Source organism: Schistocerca nitens, chromosome 12 (assembly GCF_023898315.1).
Source record: "Schistocerca nitens isolate TAMUIC-IGC-003100 chromosome 12, iqSchNite1.1, whole genome shotgun sequence".
Taxonomy (NCBI): Eukaryota; Metazoa; Arthropoda; class Insecta; order Orthoptera; family Acrididae; genus Schistocerca; species Schistocerca nitens.
This window is the reverse complement of record NC_064625.1, coordinates 23,606,897-23,621,646: the sequence shown is the minus strand read 5'-3', so window position 1 is coordinate 23,621,646 and position 14,750 is coordinate 23,606,897.

Here is a 14,750-nt window from a genome sequence, read left to right as displayed (position 1 = left end):
TCTTCTTTCCAATTTAGCAAGCAGTATTTTATGATCTAGTACATCAAAGGCTTTAGAGAGATCTAAGAAGATACCTGCAGCTATATTATGTTGGTCAATTGATTTCAGTATGTGGTCCAACAGTTCAAAAATTGCTGTCTGGGTGGATAAAGATTTACTAAAACCATGTTGTTGAATGCTGATTGGTGCGTGGTTTTTTATGAAATTTATAAGCCTGTCATAAAAAAGTTTTTCCAGGATTTTTGAAAAGATGCTTAATATGGATAATGGTCTATAATTGGATACTAAATCAGGGGAACCTTTCTTTAGTAATGGTGAGACTTTAGCTATTTTGAGAGCATCTGGAAAAATGCCAGTTTTTAATGATTGGTTGTAGATGGTTGATAATGGCTTTACTATATGGGGAGCACACACCTTTAATATGAGGTCAGGTACTTCATCATAGCCACTAGAGATTTTATTGCGTAACAATTTTATTATGTTCATAATTTCATCAGGGTTTGTTTCATAAACAAACATTGTAGCATTAGTGCTGTTTGACGTATTGGTGGAATTGAAGAACGATACCTTGCAGTTTGCCTGAATGAGATCTTCTGCTAGTGAGGTGAAATATTCATTGAACTTGTTTACAACTGTGTATGGATCTGTGACCTTAGAGTCATTAAGTGTTAGAGAAATGTTTTCCTTTTTAGGTGTTGAACTACAAGTTTCTTTTTTAATAACTTTCCACATAGCTTTCATTTTGTTTGAAGAGTTTCTTATGAAATTGTCATTCCATAAAAGTTTTGCCTGTCTAATCACTCTAAGATAAGTTTTTTTGTAGGTTTTACAATAGTCAGAAAATTCTTCAGTGACTATGTATTTTTTGGAGCAATATTGAAGAAATCTGTTTCTCTCACTAGAAATTTTGATTCCTTTTGTTACCCACGACTTTCTATTTTGATTGCTTGAAGTTTTTGTTTCAAAAGGAAATGCTGTATTAAAGTAATAAAGGAAGGTGTTATGGAAGCTTAAGAACATATTATCAACAGTTGTTTGCATGTAAACACTGTCCCAATTTTCCTTAGCTAATAGGAAGTTAAAAATCCTAATATTGCCATCTGAAAAGTTTCTTCTTTGAAATACTTTTTTGGGGCTGATTTGACTATTTTTCATGTCAACGCTCAGTAGCTGAGCATCATGGTCACTGTATCCCATGCTCAGTACTTCGCCAGTGAATTTGTAACCAGTATCAGTTATGAAGATCTGATCAATTATTGAATCAGTATGCTCTGTTGATCTTGTTGGAGAGTGTATTGTGGGGATCATATTAAAGGATTTGGTCATGTTTAACAAATCAAGTTTAGCATTACTGTTTTTTGATAAATCAATGTTAAAATCGCCACAAAGTATTATTCTCATATTTAATGAGCTGACACTATTCAGCAGAACTTCTAATTTGGTCATAAAATTTGGAATATTACTACTTGGTGCTCTGTATACATTTATAATTATATAGTTTAGTTCAGGCAGCTTAACCATAGAAACCTCAAATTCCTTATCTTCAGATAATGCAATCTGTTCATTTAGGCCTACCTCACTGAATTTTATCTGGTCCTTTACAAATATAGCAGTACCACCATGTGTGGAGAAATTCCTACAATAGAAGCTTGTTAATGAGTACCTTGGAATAGAGGTTGACTGAATTTCTTCTTTAGAAAACCAGTGTTCGGTAATACATATTACATCTGGATTTATTTGAGACTGAAGTAACACTTCCAGCATTTGAATCTTATTTCTGAATGACTGGACGTTATGGTGTAATACAAGAAATGATGAACTTTGTGACTTTTCGGTTAAGGGTTTAATTAATTTCTTTTCTAAAGGTATTTCTGACACAGCACTTACCCTAAAAAATTGGCCGAGATTTTATTTTTCTGTGTGGCTTCTTGCACGCAATTTTCAGTAGCAGAGATGGTTTTGAGTTGTTGACACAGTTCTGCTTTTGATGTTGCAAGGCCAGTTGAATCAATCATACAGACCGTTGCCCCTGCAACTACTGAAAAAGTTACTGTCTCTCTTTAGGACCCACACATGTGCCTGGCCTCTCAACATATACTACTATGTTGTGGTTGCACCTAAGGTAGGCTATCTGTATTGCTGAGGCACTGCAAGCCTCCCCACCAGTGGCAAGGTCCATGGTTCATGGGAGGGGGGGGGGGGTGTTAACTACAGTACAGCTTTTTAATTTATGAACAAACAGCAGACACTCACTATTTAGTTTGTTATGTACTAGAAAGAATTCACCGTATATAAAAGTTATGTAGTGGATTTCCTTGCATTTTTTATAGTTTATTTACAATATACAAGGGTCATTTTTAAAGTAAGAACCAATTTGTAGTTGAGTAAGAAAAAGTTTATTTATGAACGTAAATTGTATCACAGAGTACAATATACACATTTTTTCACTTTTCAGCATAGTCAACATGAACATTTTAGACACTTGTCAAGTTGTGTCGCCTGCTTTTGGATCCGAACATCGAAAAACTCTGCTGCCTGGCCATTACATCAGTTAGTTTCTTTTAACATGTCATGAGTTTCCAAGTGCTTTCCACCAAGAAATTAATTCAGTTTTGGAAACAGATGAAAGTCTGATGGTGCTAAGTCAGAGCTGTACAGTGGATGGTCCAGTAATTTTTTCCAATTGTCTTTGTTCGTGCTGTCAAAGTTGTTGGACCAGGATACCAGATCCCTCCCCCTCCAAAACGGGTGTGTAGGGCCTGAAGCACCCTGGATGATGATTGGAGAGGTGAACAGGTGGTGTCCCGTCAGTGGAGGCTGCCAGTGGGTAGAAGAATGTGGGGCTTCAGGCATTGTGCTGGGGAACTGCAGATGTGGGATGACCATGGAGCAGACAGAGGTTGTGGTGATGTCTCAACCTTTGTACTCATGCCCATAGGAGCTGCCAACAGCTCAAATGGTATTCATTTGGTGGAGGGACATGTGAGGTCAGGGACACCAACCCAGAGTGAACCATCGCTGGAGGTATAGGCTGGAGGCAGGGCCGGAGTTGGTACACGTGCTAATGCACTAAATCTCTCAGAGTATCAACTGTCGTAAGGTGCCATCTATATGTGGCCACTATTGAAGTCGGCACCCACGAGGTTTTTGCACTATAGGAGCATGGGAAAACAGCTGACTCTGTAAGTTATTGTCCAGCATGTCAGGTCTGGAGTTCCTTGGGTTGGGGTGCCAGGAAATGGAGGAGACACGGCTGTCGACCATGGAGTAGTTCTGCTGGGCTACAGTCATGGACAGGGGTGGACCTGTAGATGCTCAGAAACATCACGAGTGCTGCTGTTGTGGTAGATGCACTCATGGCCTTCAATATTTGTTGCCTAAATGTGCGCACTCTCTGCTCCGCTTCACCATTGGAGGAGGGGTGAAACGGAGGCTACACAGGTGTTTGATGCTATTGGCAGTGCAGAACTGTTCAAAGGCTGTAGCTGTGAATTGGGGCCAGTTGTCAGTTACGACGGTCTAGGGAAGCCCTTCAAGTGCGAGAATCTGCAGAAGGGCATTGAGTGTGACAGCTGTGATAATGGATGCCATGTTTACCACATCGGGGTAGTTCGTATAACATCCACAGCAATGAGCAACATAGGGCCAAGGAATGGGCCAGCAAAATTGAAACAAATGTGACCCAAGGATGACAGGGAGTAAGCCAGTGGGTGATGGACTGAGGTGGGGCAGCCTGAAGGTAAGCACAAGCAGAACAGTGGCGCACCATAGCCTCCATCTCCATGTTCAGTCCCAGCTAACGGACATGCCACTTGCAAGAGCTTTCATCCGTGACATACCCCAATGCCTATGATGGAGGAGTTCCAAGATGTGAGTGCACAATGTAGTCAAGATGACAACTCGGTTGGTACCCACCTTTGCATCCAGCAAGAGCACATCGGAGACGACGGACAGATGATGAGAGAGGTGAGCCAAGGGCCGGAGCTTGGGATCAGCAGACTTTGAAAAATAAGTGAGCCATCCGTGGGGTGCATAGTGTATGACACCGCAGGATAGAGTCGCAGCATGTGTCTGTCACAAGGTGAGCAATGGTAATGGGAAACCCATACAAGGTGTGTTGTCGTTCCACATTCATGTGAAAATTGGAGATCTCAAGTTGCTCAAATGCAGGTCTGGTCCTGAGAGGGCATTTGTGTTTGCATGTTGTGCAGTAGGCTTGTACTCTGTGATGTAATTATAAGTGCTAAGGAAAAGAGCCCAGTGCTGGAGCCTTTGGGCTGGCTGTTCTGGAAGCTGAGTGTGTAGCCCAGTTTATGGTTTATGGTCTGTAAAGAGGATAAACCAGATCCCAATTAGGTACACATGGAATTTCTTCATGGCCAACATGATCACCAAACCCTCTTTCTCAATCGTGGAATAATTGAGTTGGGCAGGTGTGAGCATTTTGGATGCATAGGCAATCGGTTGCTCCGTACTGTCATCAAAACGGTGTGCCAGCACTGCGCCAATCCCATAAGGAGAAGCATCTGCAGGTAAAACAAGATGGTGTGACAGGGAAGAATGGCAGGATGCAGAATGTAACATGCATATTTGAGCTGTGTGAAGGCCTGCTCATAGGCCGCTGACCACTGAAATGGAAGACCTTTCTTCCACAACTGGTTGAGGGGATGCACAATGTGTCTGCCTGCGGAAGGTACTTAGAATAATAATTCACTTTCCCTAAAAAAGCCTGCAACTCCTGGAGATTTTAGGAATGCGGGAGAAAGTTGATAGCAGAAACTTTATGGTCAGTGGGCTGAATCCAGTCTTCGGTGAGCAAGTGGCCAAGGTAGTCCACTTGGGTCTGAAAAAACTGGCATTTTTGGAGACTGCACTTGAGCCCTATGTCATGCAACATAGTAAAGAGGGTACATAGGTTATGCAGGTGGTCTTGTTGTGTAGTACCTCTAAAAATTAAGTCATCAAGGTAATTGATGCAAGCTGGAATGGGCATGGTTAACTGTTCCAGGTATCTCTGGAAGATCACTGGAGCAGAAGAGATCCCAAAAGACAAAGGCCAGTATTTGTATAAGCCAAATGGTGTATTGGTAACAACAATGCGCTGCAATTCCTCATAGTGGAATCTGTAAATAATCAGCAACAAGGTCTATTTTAGAAAAACATTCACCTCCAACAAGCTTTGAGAGGAGGTCCTCTTGATGTGGTATGGGGTAGGTTTCCACCAGCGCTTGGGCACTGATCGTCAACTTAAAATCTCTACAAAGCCAGAGGGAGTCATTTGGCTGCTGGACCACGACAAGGGGTGTGGCCCGAGCAGTAGTTCTGACCGGTTCTACAGTCCCAGTGTTGTGAAGGCGATGGAGTTTGAGCTTAACAGTTGTATGGAAGGAGACCGGAAGAGGATGTGCTCAACAGAAATGGGGCACCACATCAGGGCGTAGTAATGCAGCTTATATTTCAGTTGGGTTTGGGATCTAAAAAGTTGTTTTCAAGATTGATAATATATATAATAATGCTAGCAAGCTTGCAAGACTACAACCCATTGCCAATCCATCTTCCTGGATGTAAAACTTGTTGTTGAACAAGAAGTGGTTGTGTGATAATATAAGATCCAGGATCTCTATAAGTTCATAGATTTCGGCTCTACCCATTGTTCCATGTTTGTGTAAGTTATTTCTTATTATACTGATTGTTTCTTTGAAAGGTGTGTTTGTATATAGGTTGACTATTTCAAGAGATGCAAATCTATGTGTGACTGGGATGGGGATATCTTTTATGCTATTCATGAGCTCATTACTATTTTTGATGACGTAACTTTTTCGCCTCTCTTTCTGAAAGGAATGACCATGAATTTAAAATACACAGTTGTAACGTGCTGGGCTGAATCCTTGTATTAGTGCCACTTAAAGTTCATGTCACAACCGGATGTAGTGAAACATTTCCTCACCCAGCAGATAGTGCGCAGTGTTCCTGATCTACCTTGCTTTGCTTATTCAATATTGTCTTCTTGGTAGCTGCGTCCATCTCACCTAAATCACACTGCAATTAATAAGCCAGGATCCTAGATTATGTTTTCCAAAATCAAAAGTCAAGACCGTATTCATTGTTGAACTCTTATGACAACCACAGTGCGATTTATTTGTTATCACTCAAACACACAATATCCATGTGACCAGGCCTCTTACACGTAATAATCGTCACATTAGGTAGGTCAAAAACTTCCAGTCTTTAACAATGTTCACAATACTTGTTAAATATTCAAAGCCGAATACAATTACACTTTTTTGGTACCGACCGGAAAAAGTGAAGCTTCTGTTTCAAGTATTATCACACCGACTTGCCGCACTTTTGCTCCATGAGAATCTGACCGAGAAGTAACTGAGAACTGCACCAGCTCGGACTTTATATAGACGAGTGCTTGAATATTTGACTATTTCTGTTAATATATTATAGTTTATAATTTCCCAGGGTTAAAATGATCCTTTCTAATTGGTTTTGAAGTTAACTATTGGGTTTTATTACTTAAATAACATGAGTGAGCTGTATCAATTTAAATACGCAGAACTAACTAATGCATCCGCAGTGGGAATTCCCGACTTATAACTCTGGCAGCCCTCTTGAACAATAATTTTTACTTATTCAGATTTACTTAATTCTTAATGAATGCACTTACAAAGTTGCGACTGGAGTCGTTTTATGTAGAAAAATATAAGTAGCAAAAGTATCAAAACAGATCTCGGAATTATTCAGTAGTTTGGTCACAATTGGCACTGAAAGTCATACAGGCTACAGATTTTAAGTCTTAATATCTATTTAACTAATAGACTTTAGGTTAATCTAAACACTGCTGGAATCAGTAAAATTTAGGCTTTCTTTTGGATGCAGTCTTATAGCTGAATTCGATCTATTAGCTCACGCGAATTTTACTTAATATGTCTTGCACAATATACGTCATTGTTCATAACTTTTAATAGGATGCATTTCCAATAAAACTAATTAGCTCATTACTTTCAGAATAGACATTAGAATGTACTGAAATAATAGATTTTACTAGGGGAATTTTATTTAAACTATTTCTGAGTTCTGTGCTATGAGACTGAAGGCTATGAGACAGAATCTGTAGTCGGAATCTGAGTAGGGAGGGGGGGGGGGGGGGAGGAGAAGGTTCATTGCTTAACTAAGTTACTGAAGGAGTGTAAAACCAAAACAGGATAGCAGTGGGCAACCCTGCTTCGTTACAAAGACACTTCCATACCTTAACGGGGATCTGGTCTGGGCCAACTGCCTTCCCATTTTTCATCTTTTCAACTGCCTGTTCTACTTCATCTCTACTTATATCCATCATTAATCCTTTGTTTGCCCCTCCTTCCTCAATTTTCACTCCTACATTTTCTTCATTAAGCCATTTCTCAAAATAATTCAACCACCTTTGGATTATTTTTCCATGGTCGTGCAGAATTATTCCTGTTTCATCTTTCATTTGTTTTACTGCTGTTAGATCCTTAGAAGCTTTATCTCTTGATTTGCCTATCTGTATCAGTTGTCTCATATCCTGGGATTTTTCTGTAGTTGTTCGTATGCCTCCCTTCCTAATTCAGCTTTAGCTTTAGCCACGGCTCGTTTTGCTTCCTTCTTTTCACTTTTGTATGCTTGCCCATCCTCAGCACTTCCGGACATATCCCACTTCCTTTTAGCATCTTTCTTTTCCTTCACAACCTTCTGCATCTCTTCATTCCACCACCATGCTTCCTTATCTTTTAGCACCCCTCTCCCAGATGTTAACCCAAACACTTCCTCCCCGGTCTTCCTTATAACAGCACTATTTATTTTCCACCACTCCTGCACACTCTCTGCCAACTTTACCTTTCCCAGTACTTTTTCACTGAACTCCTCTCTCAAATTTCATCCTTTAATCTCCACCACTTAATTTTCCTTTCACATTGATTAATGTACCTCTGTCTTTTACATACTTTCATCTCGCAATCCGCTACAATCAACTTATGTTGTGTTGCTATTCCTTCACCGTATATGACCTTAGTATTTCACACCTCCCCACTATTTTTCCTTCTACATAATATGTAATCAATTTGGCTTTTATTTTTGCCACTCCTGTATGTTATTAGTTTTTCTCTTTTTCTTTGGAAGTAAGTATTCGTAATCACTAGATCAAAAGCCACTGCAAACTCCACTATCTTTTTTTCCTTCCTCATTTCTCTCGCCATACCCCCATCCTCCATGCCACCTCTCTTCCCCACCTTTCCCTCCGGGAACGTGACCTTTTAGATCCCCTTTGACTATCACTCTTTCATTCTCTGGTATTCCGACCATTACTCCATCCAAATCTCTCCAAAATTTTTCCTTCTCGTCCTCTGAACATTCCGCTTGGGGTGCATAGGCTGTCAGCACTGTTACCATTTCTCCGCCAAAAATCTTCTTAACATACATGATCCTATCATTTACTCTGCTGACTTTACATACCTCTTCTTGAAGCTCTCTGTGCAAAATAACTCCAACTCCATTTCTTGATTCCGGGCTTACACTACTATAAAGTAGCTTATAGCCTTCAGCTAAGATCTTTGCCTTATTGCCCTACCACCTTGTCTCTTGCACACACAAAGACTTCATCTTCCTCCTCTGCGTCATGTCTACTATCTCTCTTCCCTTTCTCGTCATCGTTCCCATGTTTAGAGTTCCCACTCTGATCTTGAACACCTTTGGATCCTTCGAAAAACGACTCCCCTGGAGATCCAAATGAGAGGCTATTACTCCGAAACATTTATCTTGAGAAGCCTCCATCATTCCTCTTGTTTTGGCAATGTTTTTACAGCCGGATGCCCTTCCTGCTGCCAACCCCCTTCCCCTGTTTGAGGGACCTCCAGTTGCAGTATTGACGTGCAAATTCCAATCTTCATCACTGGCCAGTACAGGTGCATGAACCAGGTACCTGCTGTGGAGGCCCATATGCGGAAATGTTTGCTGAGCAGTCCTTGAGGAGACACTGTTGGTAGACCCTTGGTTCGTACGGGTGTTCTGTTGTTCAACAGTGACACGTATGCTTGCCTGTACATATCTCTGCCGTCGTCATCCAGCCTTGTCGTCTATGGCCCCTGGTGCACTACACCTACATCTACATCATACTCAGCAAGCCACCTGATGGTGTGTGGCGGAGGGTACTATCAGTGCCACAATCTGATCCCTCCAACCCTGTTCCACTTACGAATATTGCGTGGGAAGAATTATTATCGGTAAGCCTCTATACTGACTCTAATTTCTCGAATTTTCTCCTCTTGCTCAATACGCGAGACGTGGGGGAGAAGTAATGTGTTGTCCGACTTCTCCTCAGAAGTGTTGTCCCGAAGTTTCAGTACTAAATCTCTCGGTGATGCACAACGCCTCTCTTTGTAATGTGTGCTAGTGGAGTTTGTTTAGCATCTCTGTAATGCTCTCTCGTCAGCTAAACGATCACGTGACGAAACGCGCCACTTTTCGTTGGATCTTCTGTAGCTCCTCTATCAGTCCTACCTGATAGAGATCCCAGTTAGATGAACAGTACTCAAGAATCGGGTGAACAAACAACTTTTAAGCCACTTCTTTCGTGGGTGAGCTACATTTCCTTAAGATTCTTCGAATGAATCTGAGTCTGGTATCTGATTTCCAACTGTCTGTTTTATGTGGTCATTCCACTTAAGGTCGCTCTGGATAGTTACGCCTAGATATTTTATGGCAGACGCTGTCATCGGCTGTTATGTCATCAGTAGTGTAGCTGTACAGTAGTGGATTTCTTTTCATATGTACGCGCAATATATTACATTTATTTACGTTCAGGGTCAACTGCCAGAGCCTGCACCATTCATCAAATCTCTGCAGGTGGTTCTGCAAATTCTTACTATCTTATGGCGTTGCTACTTTGGTATAGACAACTGCATCATCTGCAAACTACAGCTGCTTCAGTGCTGGTTTTAGATAGTAAAGATATTTGATTTCCTAGTACTGGAATCACAAGTTTGTCACAATTTTCACCGTCTTGAAACATGATGAACACAGAATTGTGAATGAAATCCGGTTGAATACGTAATATGTCATGTTGTGCAACTCTTAGTTCTTCAGAGAACCGCTCATGAATTTCATATGGTGACGACTTGAGAGCATTCCTATCAAAAATACACAGTACGGCATTTAGTCTGTTGCTCAGTGTCGTCTTACTGAAAGATTTCTTCAAAAGTTTTGAACACGTTAAAGCTGCGTTCTGCAGGAACTTGCGTTGCCACTGGTAACGGTGCTCCACTCACAGGCCGGAGCGCTTTGCAGGGTCGTGTTGATGCTGCAACCACTTGGACACACAATTTACAATTCAACTGGTACTAAACGATCTTTGTTTTTCACTGTTTTCCAGAACTATATGAAAACGGAAAGTAGTTGAGAACGAGTAACATTGGAGGCCCTCTTCACCTTGCATTACTCTTCAATTATGTGCAGGATGACATTATAGAGCTCGACCTGGAGATGAGGATTGGTGTGTTACTGGGGTAAATTGGTCAGTGTGAATTACTCCATTTACTGTCTTCACCTGATTTCATATGTGTCAACTTTATGTTCCAAATAATTTTCGGTAGCCATTCTTGGAAAGTTAATTGCTGTAGTGGACCTAGTGAAATGATGTAATCAGGTTTGCAATAACTTGTCAGTATTGTGACAGCAACATTTCGACTCTACATTTACTTTTACAATTGCGGGTGATGTAGCTCACAATAGATCGTAACATGTATGTGTTACGCTTTAGAGTTAAAGACTGAATGACAGTTCTCATCACGATTTTACAGTTGTTCCATCATTTACATTCTTGCCAACGCCCCTTTTCTCCTTGACTTCTAGGGCACCACCAAGTCACAATGCGAGTAATGGGCCTCCATAACTGGTGGAGATGTGTGTCTGCCGTCATACCTTGCCGATATGCCAAGTGGACTTCATTATGCTTCTATTGGCACAGACATCAAGTGAGGGAGAAGACGGCATCCCCCCCCCCCCACCCACTCCCCTCCACCCCCCCCTGCCGGTCTTCAACTGGAAGATTTTAAAGTCCTGCTTCCAACGGATGACAATGTGGGCTAGCATCACAATCACTAACTAGGTGAGAGATGTCAACGAACCAGTATGCCGTCTGCAGTGGTGGAAGTTTCTCACATGCAGCAGCTCTTGTAGTATGCGTGCCTTTGGGTATAGCCGTGGGTGTCCGCAGAAATTTTTTTCCAATAGTGGTCCAGAATCAAGGTTTGCCATTTTTTATGTAAATGATTTAGTGAGTTTTAAAACATGTTGTGCCCCAAGAAATAAGTTTGACAAGAAGTAAACAACCTTACGGTATGTTGAAAGATTTATAGTTACCTATTTAGTATTTTAAAGTAGATTACTTTGGTACCTAAGCGGTATGCATATTTCAGTAATATATGCAGATACTCTTTTTCAGAAGAACGACTAGAGATAGGACGTTCATATTCAGTGGACATGTACTTTAGTATGTTGTGCAGAAATGATTAGCGTTTTAGTCACCTCGGTTCAGCACGTGTCCTGTTGCGTAGTAGGTGCAGGGTGTGCCACGGACCCTGATAACTTGTTCCACGGGTGATGGCACCGACGTGTACAAGGCGTGAACGGCATCCGGTGGTATAGCCAGCCGTGCTGCATTCACTCGGTTCCAAAGATTATCTGTGGCGGTTGGCACCGGGTCACAGCACTGCACCTGTAGTTTCATCATACCCCACACATTTTTGATTTGCGATGAATCTGGTGATCTAGCGGGCCAGGGCAAAAGGCTGACATCTTGTGACACGAAGAAGGCACACGCTCGTGCAGCAGCGTATAGTCGTGCATTGTCTTGCTGAAAAATGGCATCTGGGGCATATGATATGTCTGCTTGTGTTTGTATATGTGTGGATGGATATGTGTGTGTGTGCGAGTGTATACCCGTCCTTTTTTCCCCCTAAGGTAAGTCTTTCCGCTCCCAGGATTGGAATGACTCCTTACCCTCTCCCTTAAAACCCACATCCTTTCGTCTTTCCCTCTCCTTCCCTCTTTCCTGATGAGGCAACAGTTTGTTGCGAAAGCTTGAATTTTGTGTGTATGTTTGAATTTTGTGTGTATGTTTGTGTTTGTTTGTGTGTCTGTCGACCTGCCAGCACTTTCATTTGGTAAGTCACATCATCTTTATATATATATATATATATATATATATATATATATATATATATATATATATATATATATATATATACACACACACACACACACACACACACACACACACACGATCAAAGGCAGAGCCACACGTGAAAGCACCCACGTGATTTACCAGCTGACCTGCCTACACTGTGAAGCTTTCTATGTGGGAATGACCAGCAACCAACTGTCCATTCGCATGAATGGACACAGGCAGACAGTGTTTGTTGGTAATGAGGATCACCCTGTGGCTAAACGTGCCTTGGTGCAAGGCCAGCACATCTTGGCACAGTGTTACACCGTCCGGGTTATCTGGATACTCCCCACTAACACCAACCTGTCAGAACTCCGGAGACGGGAACTTGCCCTTCAGTATATCCTCTCTTCTCGTTATCCGCCAGGTCTCAACCTCCGCTAATTTCAAGTTGCCGCCGCTCATACCTCACCTGTCTTTAAACAACATCTTTGCCTCTGTACTTCCACCTCGACTGGCATCTCTGCCCAAACTCTTTGCCTCTACAAATGTCTGCTTGTGTCTGTGTATGTGCGGATGGATGTGTGTGTGTGTGTGTGCGCGAAAGTGTATACCTGTCCTTTTTTCCCCCCTAAGGTAAGTCTTTCCACTCCTGGGATTGGAATGACTCCTTACCCTCTCCCTTAAAACCCACATCCTTTCGTCTTTCCCTCTCCTTCCCTCTTTCCTGATGAAGCAACCGTTGGTTGCGAAAGCTTGAATTTTGTGTGTGTTTGTGTGCCTATCGACCTGCCAGCACTTTCGTTTGGTAAGTCACATCATCTTTGTTTTTAGATATATTTTTCCCACGTGGAATGTTTCCCTCTATATATTGCGTCAAAACTTGGACATAAAAATCGTAACTCTGAACATTATCTAACAAAAACCATTTTGAAATCATTTTTATAGCTTCTCCCGTTAACGTGCTGAAGTTTGCTCAGTGTACAACCTGAAAAGTGCGCAGCGCGAATCCTGCCTTAAAGCTGTCACCACACGTCTGCTTCCTCCGGGCACCTAGCTACGACCACCGAGTTTCCTACTGCGCGCGCCCGGCTCTCTTAACCATCAAATATCCTCCTACTCAAAGATATTATTCTCATTCCACCTTGCGGTTGGCAACTACCGACTTTATTTTCTGGATCTACCCTGATCAGCTGAAAGTCTTTGCTTGCTGAACGTCTCAGTCAAAGCAAGCTCTTTGATGTCTTCGTCAGTTTTCGGAGAGCCAAATCACGCATCCACTTGACAGTGAGAAGCTGCATATGGTCACACTTAGACTGATGCTCTATCCACTTCAGTGCAGTTTCAAGGCCGGGGAACGCTTCACTAGCTGATGGTTCCGTGTCTGCTTCAACTTCGACATTGTCATCTTCTTGCTCGACACTTTATTCCCTCAACTTTCAATAAGTTCATCATCATTTAGAATTTGAAGCGCAAGGTCTGACGACTCACACACCATGTATTCTGCTCTACCTTTAGCACTGACTCCTGAACATCCAGGAACATTCAAAAGAATGTTTCTTAATTCATCAAGTGACATGTCATCCTAATTTTCTCGTCTCTTTCCATTTCCCTTTCTTGAGCTTCTTTTTCCTTTTTCTCCTTCTTCCTGTTCTAAAGTTGTTAACCATACACTGCATGAGTTTATTTTTAGTTATTATATCATAGTAAAAAAATTATTTCGGTAATTTTGAGTAGAACAAATGAATTATAACTTTTAAGATTCCTTAAATTTTCATTTATTATTGCATTATGGGTACAAAACGAAAAAAGTGCGGAAATCCTACATCATGCAGTGTGACATGAAATAGGTTATATTAGCACCATTTAACAAACTGTACATTCAATATTTCATAGCATCTAAGATGTAATTCTGCACAAGATAGAAAAATAGTCATATTTTCCCAAAACTGTCAGAAATGACCCTTATTCAGTGTGATAAATTTTGAAGCCACCAGTGTTCTTCGTCAGACACGGAGCTACTTTACACTTTTCACACTGGACTACCATAAATGCCGTGCAGTTGGCATGCTTAAAGCATTGATGCTTTTCCATCACTTTTGGCAAATGACCAACACCATCTCTCCATACATCAATTGTTGACTGATCTGCAACAGGAGACCTTTTCACTTGATTCTGAGGAATGGATGTTGGTCTACTTCGCTTTCCTTGTGTTACTCCTACTTTGCAGATACTTCTCCCAACGTCCATCTGAAATTCAGACAATTTCAGTGTTTTTAAACCTGTGTTTTGCTTTGCAACATGCTTGTAGAGAATCTGGGCATTGATGGTGGAAGGGGTTTATTTCAACAAATGATGATGAGGGATCCTAGGCGGGTCTGCCAAATGTCGGAGGGGGGGGAGTGGATTTAACAAGAATGCTTTCACTTGTTCACTTTCCCTACTGGATCGGGTCGTTGGCTCTGGTTGAAGGGTTATGAGACCCAACCTGTTAATTAAAACTGCCCCTTTACTAATTTTGATTAATATTTAATAACTAAATAGTGTTCAGAGAACTGATCAC